We start from the raw sequence: 15,762 nt of genomic DNA on the forward strand, positions 1-15,762 counted from the left end.
AAAACCCCGCCCCTTAGCGCCGGGCGCACCGCGTCGGCGCAGTTCCGGGAGCAGCTCCCGCAGCCGCCGACCCAGGCGCTGTGCTGCGCAGGCGCGGCACGCGGCCGGCGGCCCGCCCCCTCGCGGGCGTCGCGGGGAGCGCTGACCTCTGCGCAGAGTTGGGCCCGGCTCAGCGGGTCCCCGGGGCGCCCCCGCCGCGCCCGCCCGCCCGCGGTCACTTTGAGTTGCGACATGGCCCGTGCCTGTAGCGTTCGCTTGAGCAAGCGTTCATGGCGCCCCATTAGAAAACTCCCCCACCTCCTGCCGCAGCCCGGCTGCGGGGCTCAGGGGCGTGCAGCCCACCTAGCGAGCAACTCCGCTTATTCCACCTGCACTTCAGGGATTGTGACCCTGGGTGAAAAAAAGAGAGACAGAGAAACACCAGACTGATGAATGGCCGAGTGAAGGCCCTCGCTCGGCAGCGCGGGTGCTGGGCGGGAGAGCTGGGAAAGCGTCAGGGCCCGGCGTGGGGGACGGGCTTGAGCTCAGAAGTCACCCTGCAGGGGCCCCCTTCCTCAGCAGGCCCGGCCCTAGCGCCTCCGCAGCAGCCTGTCGTATTCTTCTTAGTAAGTGCTTCTCGTTCTCGAGATCATCTCGTTTGTTTGTTTAACTCCCCTTGAGGGCAAGGATCTTTCCTGTCTTAACAGTGACTCTCAGTACCTTGCCTATAGTAAAGGCTCAGTGATAACTTGTTGAAAAACAAAATAGTAATTTGTGGAATAAGTCAATTACTGAAATCATCCAGTTTATTTGTTCAACTTCCACTAGACTGTAAGGCCTGGAGGGTGAGGCTCTTGTCAGACTTGCTCCATGATCCCCTACATGACAATGCACCTAAATAATAATTTGTTGCATGATTGAAGGAATGACTAAGAAGTGAGTGGGCAGGAGGGAATGAATGGCATGTGGTTTCAGCCACAGATGAGCCTGATGTAGTGGACAACCTGCCTGCCCTGCTTTCAGAATAAGCCCTCCCTCCCTTGGTCCCCCCACAGTTCACAACTTTGTACCCCCGTCAGAAAATTTGAGACTTTAAATGATGGCTGCAGAGGAAAATTTTACATCTGGTTACTTAAAGCTAGTTAGAAGCGCTGCCTCATTTTTTTAGTTCATTTTATTGTTAAAAACAAATAAAAGCCAGGTTAATTTAGGGGGAGGATAATTTTTTAAAAATAGCTAAAGTCCTTTATGTAGAGAAAACAGAAAAATTACATTAGGCAGGAAGGAAATAATATGCTTGGGTAGTTGCTAAGTGCAGTTTGTGGTACCTAGGACTTAAAAAGACCCCTACAGTACTTAGAGTGAATTCTTGGGGAGGTAATGCTTCGAGGCTTGCTGAGAGTGCCTCCTCCTTGATTAAGACTCGAAGTTAATATTGCTGGTTGTTAAAAACTGGCTCGGGAACCATCAGAACAGAACAGCCTGTACCTGCTATTCCTGGACCTCCATGAAGCTATTCAACATCCGGGATTACTCTTCTGTTTATTTTAGAAAATGTTTTCTGTCCCCCTTCACCCCCAGTTCAAGATTTTTTGAAAGTTAAATGACACCTGTCATCTTCTTCCCATTCTATAGCAGCCCATTTTACTTACTGCATCTGGAGGGATGGGGATGGGGTCATGAAAGGATGGAGATCTAGGACCCAAGCATCTTTTCTGTGTGTCCCCAAGGTGGGAATAATGCCACCTTGTACCTGAATTTGGAGAGCAAGACTTTTACATACATTTTCTGCTGGGGACTCATTTAGAAACACCCAAAGGAATCAAATGAATGTTTTTTAGATGCCCAACTGTTCTATCACTGATATGCCTGTGTCAGAAACAGAGAAGTCATTATCAGGTCATTAACTTGGAATTAAGTAGGTGACTGGCTCTTATGGCCCTTGTTCCAGGGATGACACACAATCCCAGGTCCCCACGCCCTTCCCTGGATGAAGGGAGGGAAGAATTCAGGTGTGCTTCCTACCTGAAAGGACCTTTGCATCTGGCTGACAAGACAAAACGCAATCAAAGAATAGCTAGAAGATATTTAAAGTGAGTGTTAGGTGTTTAGGGCTGAGAGACCCATGGCTGAACTGCCCCCACTTTGTGCGTGATGGTGGGCAGAGCATCTTCCTGCACCACAGAGAAGCCTTTGGCTGAAGGGCGGAGACTAGGGGCTGGTACGGGAGGAGACACACGACAGCACCAAGGGCAGCAGGCCCACGTTAATGTGACCCAGACACAGGCCGGGCGGAGACGTGGACAAAGTCCTGTGCTCCAATGTCAGCTGGGCCCCAGCTCCCTTTATTTTCAAACTTCAGTCACCCACATGTTGTCTTCACAATTTGCTCTGTCTTCATGCCACCAGTCCCATTATTACTTAAATTTTCAGATCAGTTTCTTTACAAATACACTCCACTTATTTATTTTTTAATTTTTCTTTATTGTTGAAAGTATTACAAATATCCCTCTTTTCCCGCCATTGATCCCCTCCACACTGTACACCTCCTCCCAGGCTTTCACCCCACAATTGTGTCCGTGTGTTATGCATATATGTATATAAGTTCTTAGGTTAATCTCTCCCCACCCACCCACCACCGCCTTCCCTCTGAGATTCGTCAGTCTGTCCCATGTCTCTGATCTATTTTGTTCATCGGTTTATTTTGTTCATTAGACTCCACATATGAGTAAGATCACGTGACACTTGTCTTTCTCTGACTGGCTTATTTCACTTAGTATAATACTCTCCAGGTCCCTCCAGGCTGTCCCAAAGGGTAAGAGATCCTTTGCTTTTACAGCTGCATAGTATCCATGGTGTAGATGTCTGAGAAGATGCTTGATATGACTTCAATCTTCTTGAACTTGTAGAGACTTGTTTTGTGTCCTAACATGTGGTCTATCTTTGAGAATGTCCCATGTGCACTTGAGGAGAATGCCTATTCTGCATCTTTGGAGTGAAATGTTCAGTAAATGTCAATTAAATCCATTTGATCTAATGTGTCATTTAGAGTCACTCTTTCCTTGTTGATTTTTTGTCTGGAAGATCTATCCAGTGAAGTCAGTGGGGTGCTAAATTTCCCTACTGTGACTGTATTGCTGTAGATCTCTCCCTTAAAGTCCTAAAGTCCTCCAGAAGTTGTGTTGTCTTTTGTTCTGAGGTGGGTCTCTTGTAGACAGCGTATATTTGGGTGTTGTTTTCTTACCCATTCAGCTACCCTATGCCTTTTGATTGGGATATTTAATCCATTTATACTTAAGGTTATTGATAGGTACTTATCTATTGCCATTTTATTTCGTTATGCCTATGTTTCTCATTCTCTCTATTTCTACTTCTAATTATAGCAGTCCCTTTAACATTTCCTACAATGCTGATTTGGTGGTGGTAAACTCCTTTAGCCTTTTTTGTCTGGGAAGCTCTTTATTTCACCATCTATCTTGAATGATAGCCTTGCTGGGTAGAGTAGTCTTGGTTTCAGATCCTTGCTTTGCATTACCTTGAATACTTCATGCCATTCCCTTCTGGCCTGTAGAGTTTCTGATGAGAAATCAGCTGACAGCCTTATGGGAGCTCCTTTGTAGGTAACAGATTGCTTTTCTCTTGCTGTCTTTAAGATTCTCTCTTTGTCTTGGATTTTTGGCATTTTGATTATGACGTGTCTGGGTGTGGGCCTCTTTGGGTTCTTCTTGCTTGGGACTCTCTGTGCCTCCTGAACTTGTGTGACATCTTCCTTCACCAGGTTAGGGACGTTTTCTGCCATTATTTCTTCAAACAGGTTCTCTAACCCTTGCTTACTTCCAACCTCTTCTGGCACTCTTATATGTGAATATTGTTACATTTCATGTTGTCCCACAGCTCCCTTAGACTGTCCCCCTGTTTTTTCTTTTTGGTTCTCTGATTAAGTGATTTTTTCTACCCTGTCTTCTAATTCCCTAATCTGATCCTCAGCTTCCTCTAATCTGCTGTCCATTCCTTCCAATGTTTTTAATTTATTTATTTCTCTTATGTCATTCTTAATTTTCTTCATAGTTTCCATATATTTTTTCATGCTGTTGAGCATCTTTATGATCAATATTCTGAACTATATATCTGATAGGTTGCTTATCTCCATTTCACTTAGCTCTTCTTCTGGTGAATTCTTTTGTTCTTTCATTTGGGGCTTATTATTTGTCTTCCCATTTTGGCTGCCTGTTTGGATTTGTTTCTGTGTGTTAGGTAGATCTGCTAGGACTCCCAGCCTTTTGGGTGGCCTCTGGTGCAGGCCAATGTCAGATGCTGTTTGTGACTGGCCTTCAGTACCCTGTTTGAAGTTTTCCACACTCTACAGCTTCTGGTTTCCTCTGCTGGGGCTGGGTGTGTTTGGACAGGACCAAGATGTGCACCAATGTCTGCTTTTCCAAGCCCTGGGTCCAGAAGTAAGTCAGGCAAAGCTCAAAGCACCCAGAGGCTGTTATTCAGTCTCTTAATGAGCTTCAGACTGTAGAAGCTCAATGGTGTGGGGCCAGAGGTTTTCCATTAGGGTGGGACAGTTGCTTCCCTAACCCAGGCAAAAGCTGCTTGGAAGGTAAATGTCTGCCTGAGGAAGATGTCCTCTGCAGTATGGGAGTGCTCTTCAACTCATCTTCAGTTGCAGTTGATTATTCAGGGTCGTTTTTCTATATTTTAGTTGTAATTCCAGTTTGGTCCTGGGAGAGTGTCAGTGTATCTTCCACTCAGTCCACCACTATCTTGGATCCTCTCCTCACAAATACACTTTAAATAAAACTTCATGTAACTACTGTCAACAGAAAATCCATATTTTCTTTCCTGATATATGCTAAACACTATTAAATTAAAACAATAAACTCCTTACCACCATTTAGACTCTAGTAGCTGGTGTGTCTGACATTGCGGTCTAGTTCCCAGCTTCATGGTTGCTTTGGACTCTCATCCATTCTTTAAACTCTATACCTGCCTTTTCACCAGAACCTCCCAGTAGTGACCATCTCTGAATTCACTGTGAACTTCAACTTTTCTCCTCTGCTCTTTAAAATGTCTTGTATTCTCATTAATGCTGTCTGTATTTCTTCTGGACTCAGAGAACATAGTCTTTCTCCTTTCCAATCTTTTTGACTTTGCTCCCCTAATTCATTCATTTAACAAACAGCTATGACCACCTGTTTTAGGCCATCCCCATCCTCAAGGAGCTTACCTTACCTCGGCGGTCCTCACCAGGGCGATTTCCTCCAGGGGACATTGGGCAATGTCTGCAGACCTTTGTAGCTGTCACATCTAGGGAGGGGATGCTACTGGCACCGAGTGGGTAAAAGCCTGGGATGCTGCCAAATGCCCTATGGGGCACAGGACAGAGACAGTCCCCCACAACAGAGAAGTACCTGGCTTCCAATGTTAATAGTGTCCCAGCATAGAAACCCTGAACTACAGCTAACAGCTCTCGTCATCTGGCCCAGTCTACCTGTCTGGCTTTGACCTTTTGTCCTTCCATTCCCCAACTCAATGGACAATACAGCTGCATGCGTTACTCACTGTCCCTCGAAAGGCCATGCACTTCCACACCCTTGAACTTTGGACATGGTGTAAACTGCTTAGAGTGCCTTACCCCTTTATTAGCCCTGAAGAGTCTTACTCACTGTATTTGAGTCTTGAGACTGCAAATACTCTGCTCCCCCTGAGAGTCCCATGGATATACCTTTGCCATAGCTCAGCAAAATGCTTTCTTTCTGCCTTTGTGCTCCTGTTGGTATTTTATAGAGATATTATTATTACAGTTTGTGTGTGTGTGTCCACAACTGCAATTGAAAGTACAAAGTGATCCGTCTTAGTCCATTGGGCAACGATAACAAAATATCACAAGGTAGACGGCTTATAAAGAACAGAAATTTATTTCTCACAGTTCTGGAGGCTGGAAGTCTAACACCAGGATGCCAGCATGGCTGGGCTGTCAACTCCTGGTTGTGTCCTTACCTGGTGGAAGGGGCGAGGGAGCTCTCTGGGGCCTCTTTTATAGGAACACTAATCCCACTCATGAGGACTCCACCTTCATGACCTGAGCACTTCTCAAAGCCCCACCTCCTAATACCCTCACATTGGGCATTAGGATTTTGACATACGAATTTTTGGGGGGTCACAGACCATAGAGGAATGGGGAGCTCCTTATCTAACTCTTTAGTCTTTGAGTCTTTGCTGTAATGTGACCACACAGGGAAGCAAGAATCATCAAAACATGAAAATATTCATCACCGATCCAAATACTAAGAAACTCGGTGCCCATTGAAAACGCCAGTCTAGACCCTTTCCTCTCAAGCCCAGGTGTTTGCTGGTTAGTCTTGCACTGGCTTTCCACCTCTAAAAATGGACAACAGAGGGTTGGCCAGTAAAAAGGAATTCTTGGAAAAGGTGCAGGGTTTTCCCAGATTGAGGAGGGTGATGCTGAAGACGTCCTGTTCTCTGTCACACACAAAGCCACCAGTAGATGACTGTGTGTAGAACCAAGACAGTTACCAACTGAGAGGAGAAGCTCGACAAAGGAAAAGCATGTCATGAGGTGATTGAATAGCTAAGCACTGGGAGGGACCCACTGCAAGAATGACCTTGAATTTTTCCTCAAAGATTTCTGTCACTACGATTGGGCTGCAAAATTGAAACATATCAAGGAGTACTTCTCAGTTTGGTGGTGAAAATTATGACTGAAACTGGCACTCGATTCATTTGAGGTAATAATTTGCGTAGAGTGACAGTTTAACCTGTTTTGTGTGTATATGTATGTATATATAGATATCTCTTACTATATAAAACATATGTCATATATGTATTACTACATATATGCATATGTGTATATGTGTGTGTAAATGAACTCACTATCATCATTTTATATTTCATTTTTCAGAATGAAGTCTCAGCCACAATTTTTGTTTTTTGTTGTTTATTATGAAATTTTGGTGATGGTTCTAAGGGCATTCAGTGGGCTTATTGAGTACCAATTATACACTAAAAATGAGGGTTTTCTTAGACCCCAAGAGATGGAACTACACAGGAAGGTCAGTTAGGAGAAATATCCATAAGGTTTTAGGGCAGAGGTGAAAGGAGAGGAGGGGGAATGAAAGCATCTTAGGAAGCCCTCCTGGTGAACCTTTGTACACGCTGTCACCTTTTCATTGGTGACCCAAGCAGCCTTACAAAGTGGAGAGCCCGAGTCTGCGTGGCCACAGAGTGAGCCAGAAAGAAATGACCTGCACAACTCAAGGCAGATACTTCAACCTCCACGATGTCTCCTCTCTGTGGCATCCTCTTAGCCTGGGAAGGAGAGGCCAGCAAGCAGGAGGAGCTCAGAGGCCTGCTGGGACCTCGCCCTGGAGCCCACCTGCTTGTCTCTGCAAAGGGAACCTCCCATTTCAGGAATCTCACATCACTTCTAATTTAACAAGTAACTTGGGTCAAATTCAATTTTGTTCCCATTAGTGATGGAAGATTTCAAGTAATTGTCCAGAATTTCCTGGCTATGTGATCCCCCCTGTTTTCTGTTTACTCAAGTATCTAACCCAGTTACCCCTGAATTCCTGTCAAGAAAAGAATCTCTTCTCCTGGGAGGACTCTGACGATTCCAGTAATTCCTCATCCTGAGAAATTAAGGGTAATTTCTTAAAGCTAGATCAATTCGTCTTATTAGCAGCCTTCCTATAAGAGGCAGACAGTCCGCATGGCAATTAGCTCCGCTCTCTTTCTATGCCTAAAGCTTTCCCCGGATGACTCCCTCACACAGGTTCTCAGGCACCAAGGCATAAAACCTGGCCAGGTATGAAACCTGGACAATCAACCTGTCATCCTTGCCCGCCTGCCCTGGATAAACGGTTTGCAATCCCTTCATCCATGTTCGTTTAATAAATTTTGTTTGGTCCCTATGACCACAGCAGGAGATGGAAAGGAGAAGGGGTCCCCCAGTCAAGTGTCTAAAGACCAAAGGCTGTCGGAGCAGCCTTCATACGCACGTGGACAGGAGCTCCGCTTTCATTTTCCCTTTTCCCTTGGAAAGGACAGTTCTTATTTGAAGCCATCCAGACAGCGACCTGCCGTTTGGTGACTCCAGTCCACCTCTAGCAAGTGGACTGCTAGTCGAGGGGGGTGACAGTGTGTTCCTCCGTTTTGCTGGAGACACATTGGTCCTCTCTCCTTGCTGAGGCCAGGGGCCAATCCAGAAGCAGACTAGGCCTTGCTGGGGCTCCCTCTCCAGGGCCCTCATCCACAGGGGAACCTTGGAGACAGGAACGACAAATGCAGCTGCAGAGTGGCCAGGACGAATTCAGAAAGCTCCTTTTTGTGCAGTCAATTTGTGTGACTTTATCTCGATGACCTGTTGGACATAAGGTTTCAGTGGCCGATAGCGCAAAGGGAGGGAGAGAGCAATCACAGCCGCCCCTTCCTGAGAGCAGTCGGCTCACTGCCGTTTCACGGGACCCCACGGCCACCTCTTTCAGACTCCTGCGGTCCAGCCCATCCATACACTCCGTGATCAGTACGCAGGGATTCTGCGATGGATGAATATCTTGTCTTTTTCCTAAGCAGCTCATATCACATATATTCTCACATTTGCCAGGGTGACATCTTGTAAAGAAAGGAAGTAGGGACTAGGACTCCTGTTTACAGCTAAAAACTGGGAGCAAAGAGAGGGCAGTGCCTCCCAGCCTCATCCTCTCATCACTGGGTCAGGTGCAGGAACTGGGACAGGGGTGTCACACTACAGCAACCGTGAACTTGGGTGATGTACTTGCCTGGTTTCTCTGGTCCTAGGTGGCAAGGCAGCCACAGCAGAGCCCAGGAGCTTGATATCACCTGTAAGAAGGCAGATGCGTTTAACTTTAATGTTCTGACCCCATGGGCAGGCAGGGGTGTTCTGCCTAGGACTTGGGGGGTTGGCTTTTTGCTTTATCATATGGTCTTCCTAAGAGGTCCGTCTGCAGAAGTGTGACTTTTTATGTATGTTTAAGAAATCATGTTAAAAACAAGGACAAAAGGATGGAAGGGCAGATGGAAAGTGGATTGTTAGCCATGAACCATCTAATAAGGACTGACATGGCCCTTTAAAAAAATACATGGTTTCATCATCAAGACCCAGCCCCCCAAAAGAAGGATGGCATGCTACTGGGGACACACTGACAGCATGCAGGTGGAAGGCTCTGGAATATGCCTCCAAGAGCACATTCAGTGGCTCTTTTCCAAGGTCCTGGGAGTCGACAATATTGGACAGCAGGCACCCGTGGGCCCGGCAGGCTCCCCCCGCTGCTCCCCGGCCGGCCGTTGCTTTCACGTTGCCATGCTCCCTAACTGGCTCATTCGATCAGTTCGTGAGAGAAAGCACACGGGTGGCAGCCTCACGGGCCCTGTGCAGACCGGGAGGCATGTGGGACACCCTTAGGGAGACCGGATCCGGAGGTGACAGCAGGCTCCCTCGCCCCGTGTGCTCTCAGGCCCCTACCACACGGATCAGTGCAAAGCCCAGCAAAACAAAGGGTGTGTCCCCTCATCCTTCCCTTCGCTCCTCGGCTCAGAAAATGGTCTGTCACCTCTGGATGCTCCAACATGAGGCCGGAAATTGGCCAAGAGGTTTTTCCACAAAGTAAACTCACTCCATTCTCGACTATGAAGCAAAGCAAACCCAGCCCTTAGGTCTGGAGGGGCCTGGGGCTGTTGGAAGCCAGGGTTTCGATCTTCGTCCTGGCGAGAGCACTGGGAAGGAGGGGACACCCCGGGGATGCGGTCAGGCTTGTTCACAGCAGCATCTCCAGGGCCCCCTGTGACCTGGCACAGAGCCAGACACGCAGCAACCGCTCAATAAGCGTTTGTTGAGTGAAAAAAGCAATGAATGGAAAGCAAGCCGAGCCCGAGCACTAGGCGACACCATGCCTCATGGAATGGCGGGGGTCAGTAACAGCGCGGACAGTATTTGGAACTTGCAAGGCCTGACACCAAGGTCCCAAAGCCAGAAAGAACACAAGGGGCCTGGGGGGGGCAGCAGGTGCCTGAGTCTTCGCAGTGCCCTGTGGGGCAGTCTAGGAAGACTGGCCTTGGAGGCCAGAGCAGAGAGAAGCAGGGGCGGCACCCCAGCTGGCACCCCAGAGCAGGCACGGAGGGAGGGACGTGCCCGCAGCTTTCATTGGAGAGAACAGCTGATTGGTTGGTGCTAAGGCCGGGAAAAAAGTGCTGAGCCGTATGCCCTTAGTAAATCAGTGCGTGGCCTTACTAGAAAAAGTGCTGGAATGATTGATTAGGAAATAACCAGCCAGCCTGGCGTATTGCTTTCAAACTTGTGTGCTGCAAGTTTGTTTAGAGTCAGAATGTACCCCGAGCCACCCTGCTCCTCCCACTCCCGTTTTCCATCAACAAAACATTTGACACATGCACGTGCTGGACCCACCGGGGAAGAGAGGAAAGCAAGACGTTTTCGTAAGGGCTAGACCGCAAAGTGAAGCGTTGGCTCCACTGAAGTCACGCCCTTCTGTGGATTGTGTTAATTACACACACTGAAAAGGCTGAGCACTTGCGGGCCGATGGGCACCGTGGGCTCTTAGATCCACCTGGACTTGTCTTCCAAGCCCCGAGACACCTGGCAGCGGGGAAGCGGAGGCGCCGCGGGCAGGGCTTGGTGATGTTTTGGGTGCAGTGAAGGACGACGGTGCCATTGACTGTATCCCTGAAAAAGACAAATCCCCAAAGAGCTTTAGTGGTTCTTCACATCCCCGACGTGTCCCAGCATAAGTGCATTCAGATGGCGACTTGGTGAACAACGTTCATCAGCACAGAGCACTGGTTGTACATCTATTGAAAATACACTCTGGGTAATGGCAATTTATTTAAAACTCTGCTACAAAAGCTTTTGTGTCATTTAAAATAAATTGAAAAATACAAAAGTCAATAGCGTTCTTTCATACCAATAATGATCACGTATAAGCAATAATGGAAAATTCTCTTTTAAAATAACCCCAAACGTAAAATATCTAGGGGGAACTCTTAGCAAGAGATGGGCAGGGCCTCTGGGGGAGCACCAGCAGCTTTGCAGAAGGACGTCGCAGGAGCCTGGCTGCAGGGAGCGGACGGCGCTCCCAGCGGGACCGCGGAATGTCGGGCGCTGCTGGTGCTTCCCAAGTTAGTCTAATGGAATTCCAGCCAAAATCCCAAGAGGATGCTTTTGGGACCGGACCGAGTGATTCTGATATTTACTTGGAAGAATAAAGAGGTGAGAATGGCCAAGTAAGTTTTGGAAAGGCAATGAAAACAATTGGGTCTCCCAGATATTACAACGTATTGTCCAGCAATAGTAGCTAAGATGTGAGATGCAAAAACGGGTAGAAAGAAATGGAGAGCCTTAGAATTAACCATGTGATATTTTAACCTTGGACTTAAACCAGCATTTCAAACCCAAGGGGAAAGGATGGATGAGTAAACAAATGGTCCTGGGACAGTGCATTAAGTACGCGGGAAAAACAGAAAGTTGTGTTATCTCAGGCGGTACACCTAAATCCACTCTAGATTAACTAAAGAGATAAACATTAAAAACCTAATTATACAGATTCAGCTTCATCAATGGTACTGACTCACCAAAGTAGAAAACTTCAAACACAAAATTAAAAAGAAAATGTATGAAAATATTTGACACAAATACGATGGATTGAGTTAATTTTCTTAATGTATAAAAAGACATGCAAACTATTAAAAACCCGCTAAAATAAAATACCAGCAACAGACAGCCTGTAGGAAAAGCACAGATGGTTAATAGATGTGGGAACATGGCGGGCTGTGTGGTGACCCAACTGATGCAAGCAAAGCTGTGCCGCCCTCTGGGCTACGGGGTTAGCGACGATTACACTCCTCTCCTGCTCAGAGGCGGAGGAACAGGCACTTTCCTACACTTCTGCTGCAAGTAGACATTGGTACAGTCTGGGGAGCGATTTAACAAACTCTATTCAGAGCCTTCAGCATTCCTCTTTGACCTTGAGATCCCCAGTGCAGGAATCTACCACAACAAAGTATTAAGAAATATGGACAAAGATCTAGGTCACAGAATTGCTTGTAGTAATGTAAAATCGGAAAAACATAACGATTCCAAAGACGATTTACTGGTTGGATTACGAAGCAACAGAAGTAGTCTTTCCAGGAGAGGGAACGGGAAGGGGAGTCCTGGGGAGAAAGGGAGCCCGGTGACAGTGGGGTGTGGTGGCGCAGTGGGGCCGGTTTGGAGGCGGTAGTGTGCTTTGTCACGGCCCATGCGAGGCACGCGGGGGGCGAGGTTCACAAGCTCTCGTGTAGTTGTCTATCGTCTGCGTGAGAATTTAAGATGTAGGGATTGTGTTGATAATTTTCATACCCTCCCAAGCTCCTATCAGGTGCTTAATGAATATGTTAGTTAATAAATACACAGGTTCCTTTCAGAAGTTGAGTGGCTTTGCGTTCCATGTCATTGAGTTGTGTTGGTCTATAGCCAACGATGATCCAGCAACGTTTCTGAGGAAGAAAATTAATAAAGACTCTTCCTAAAGGATGCTATTGATTTATTTTGATGCCATGCATTAAATGATATTTTAAAACAGATTTATTTGGGCTTCAGTCAGTAGGGGGTGCACCGATGCTGGAAATTCTAATATTAACGAAGACTAACGCTTGTTTATTGATCTATGATTTTAAAATTCTGTTTATTATCTCCTTTGTGCCCCCTGCTAAAAAAACCACAATAAATTTTTATTTCTCACTTCCACACACATACACTAGTAGGAGATAAGTAATGCCTCAAAACCACCAGTTACAAAATTGAGTTTTAAAAGCGTTAATTTAATATTGCTATTTATTATAGTTGTTAAAAGTAAGGGTGACATTTTCAAGAAGCTGGTGCCATGTGGAGAAGAGTTTAAATTGTCCTTATCATTTACTGAGGACAAAGTTTCCATCAGAATAAGGGAGAAGGTACTAAAAACATGGAGGTCATATTTCTATGGTCCATGTAGACACTAATACTATAATCAGAACAAGAATAATAGTGACTTCTAGAAAAAAGATACCTCATAAAACATTCATTAAAAAGGAGGAACTGGCTATTGGAATGTTATCTTCTCGAAGTTTTTCCATGAAACAGAATTAATAAAATGCTATGGTTTATTGAAATTTCAAAAAAACAAACAGAGTTGAGGGGCAAGTAAAATGAGGTTTGTACATAGTACTTTTGGTACAAAATGGAACTTGAATGGCATATTTAAAATTGGAAGATAATAGCTAAAATATTTTACTAGAGTAATAAGTCTTGAGATCAAAACATTTAAAAAAATAAGAATCAGCATTTGATAGAAGACAAATGAACAGTTATAGAATTCAAGAAAGCACAACTGGAACAGGAACAGAGAGCTATTTGTGTATGTGTGTGTTTGGGGGCAAGGGGAGTTTAGAAACTTGGAGACGCCTAAATTCCATTAGACAATGCTACGCTCCTTTGGAATGATGACATAGGGAGCACCAGGGGTCTTTTCCCTTCCAATTACTTTAAAATGTTTATAAAGTGGCTTAAAACAAAGGGAAATTTCAGCTATGAAAATGATCACAGAGGTAAATCAAATTCAATCAAAAGTTTTAAAACTTTTGTAGAAGAAAAATAATGAAACTAAAAGAAAAAGAAAAGCACCAGATAGAACTAAAAGGCAAAGATGCTCAAAAGGGATTAAAAAAGATATGTCAACACTGGGCTGCTCATGAATAACATATAAAAAGTCACACAGACAACCTAAAATTACGTTTCTACAAAGATATAGCAACGGTTACAAATACAGGAAAGCAAAGTTGCAATGATAATATCAAATAACTCAAGATAAAACATATTAAGTGAAATAAGTGGGTAGTTATACAAAGATAAATAATACAAACTTAAGATATAATAACTGTGAATTTATATGCACCAAATAACATAGCAACAAAACACACAAAGCAAAGAATGCAACAATTTCATGTAAAAACTTATAAAAATTCACTTATAGAGGAGCATTAAATTCCTTATAATCAAAACCACTACAAGTAAAATAGATAAAATTCTGTGACCTATAAATGAGATCTAATTTCTTTAGACTTACTCAAAATACAAGTGCAAATTTTATCACTTGCTAGTTTACATAAAATTAAATAAATAAATGTCACCAAACTTTTTATAGGTTCCATTCTAACCAAAATACAACTAAAAGTTGAAATTAAAAGCCTTAAGAATGAACAAACAAAATTTCAAATTACTCTGATATTTTATTGATTTACTTTTTTATTTTTAAATTTTTATTATTATTATTTTAAAATATATCTTTATTGATTTCACAGAGAGGAAAGGAGAGGGAGAGAGAGATAGAAACATCAATGATGAGAGAGTCATTGATTGGCTGCCTGCTGCACATCCCCTACTGGGTATTGAACCCGCAACCCGGGCATGTGCCCTGACCAGGAATCAAACTCCAATTGCTCGGATCCTTGGTAGACGCTCAACTGCTGAGCCACGCCCAGCTGGGCACTCTGATATTTTAAAATAATCTCCTAAAGAACAATTGGGACAATGAAAAATCAAGAACTCAATAAAAGATGACTTAGAAAATAATAATAAGAATAATATACATATCAAAATAATGATTAGAGAAAATACCAATAAAAGCTTTAAATGTTTTATTTTGTTATTATTATTATTTTTAATCCTCACCTGAGGATTTTTTTTCCCATTGCTTTTCAGAGAGAGTGGAAGGGAAAGAGAGAGAGAGAGAGAAACATTGATGGGAAAGAGGCAGATTGACTGGTTGCCTCCTGCACAAGCCCCGACCGGGGCTGGGGATTGATCCTGCAACCAAGGTACATGCCCTTCCCCAAAATCGAACCTGGGATCCTTTGGCTGAGGGTCGATGCTCTAGGCAAAACTGGCTAGGGCTTTAAATGTTTTATTTTTAAGTTAAAAAAGAAAGTAAATAATTCAACTTAATATCTTAGAGAAGAAAAAACAATATAAGAAATAAAAGGATAAAGTCATAAATTGGAAAGCAAAAATTAAAACCCACAAAGCAAAAGCTAATTCCCTGAAATTTTAACAACATAGACCAAGTTCTGGGATCTAGTCAAGAAAAACCCAAAACATATAAAAATAGAAATTAGGAAAGAAATAGAAACTCTATTAAAATAAAAGCTATAAGAAACAAATATCTATAAGTATGCTACTATATTTGTAATTTTCAAATAAATGGGTGATTTCATAAAAAGTAAAAATTCCTAAAAGTGATGCAAGAAAAAGAAAATCTTAAGAGATTGATGAGAGGAAAAAATCAGAAAGTCATCAAAGAACTATTCCAATTTCAGTAAGAAAGGCTCTGAATCAGAGTGAATTTTAACAATATTTTAAGAAATAGATTATACTATGTTGCAAAGAGTGTTCCTGACAGAGAAACACTAAATACACTTCTGATAGGGATAAACAACCCAAACAACTAGTCAATGTCATGAATAGAGATGGGGAAATCTTAAATAAAACCCATCAAAAGAGCATTGCATTACTGAGTAAAATGTATCCCTGAAATGCAAGGATGGTTCAATGACGAAGTCTTATAGGACATTAATGAATTAAATAAAAATCCCTATATGGTCATTTCCATAGATACTAAAAACATAATTTGAAAAAAATAAGCACATTCCAACTACACTTTTTTTTTTTTAAAGGGACTAGCAGTCCACTTTATTAATATATTATGATTTAAA

The sequence above is a fragment of the Miniopterus natalensis genome, chromosome 7 (assembly GCF_054644295.1).
Source record: "Miniopterus natalensis isolate mMinNat1 chromosome 7, mMinNat1.hap1, whole genome shotgun sequence".
NCBI classification, from domain to species: domain Eukaryota; kingdom Metazoa; phylum Chordata; class Mammalia; order Chiroptera; family Miniopteridae; genus Miniopterus; species Miniopterus natalensis.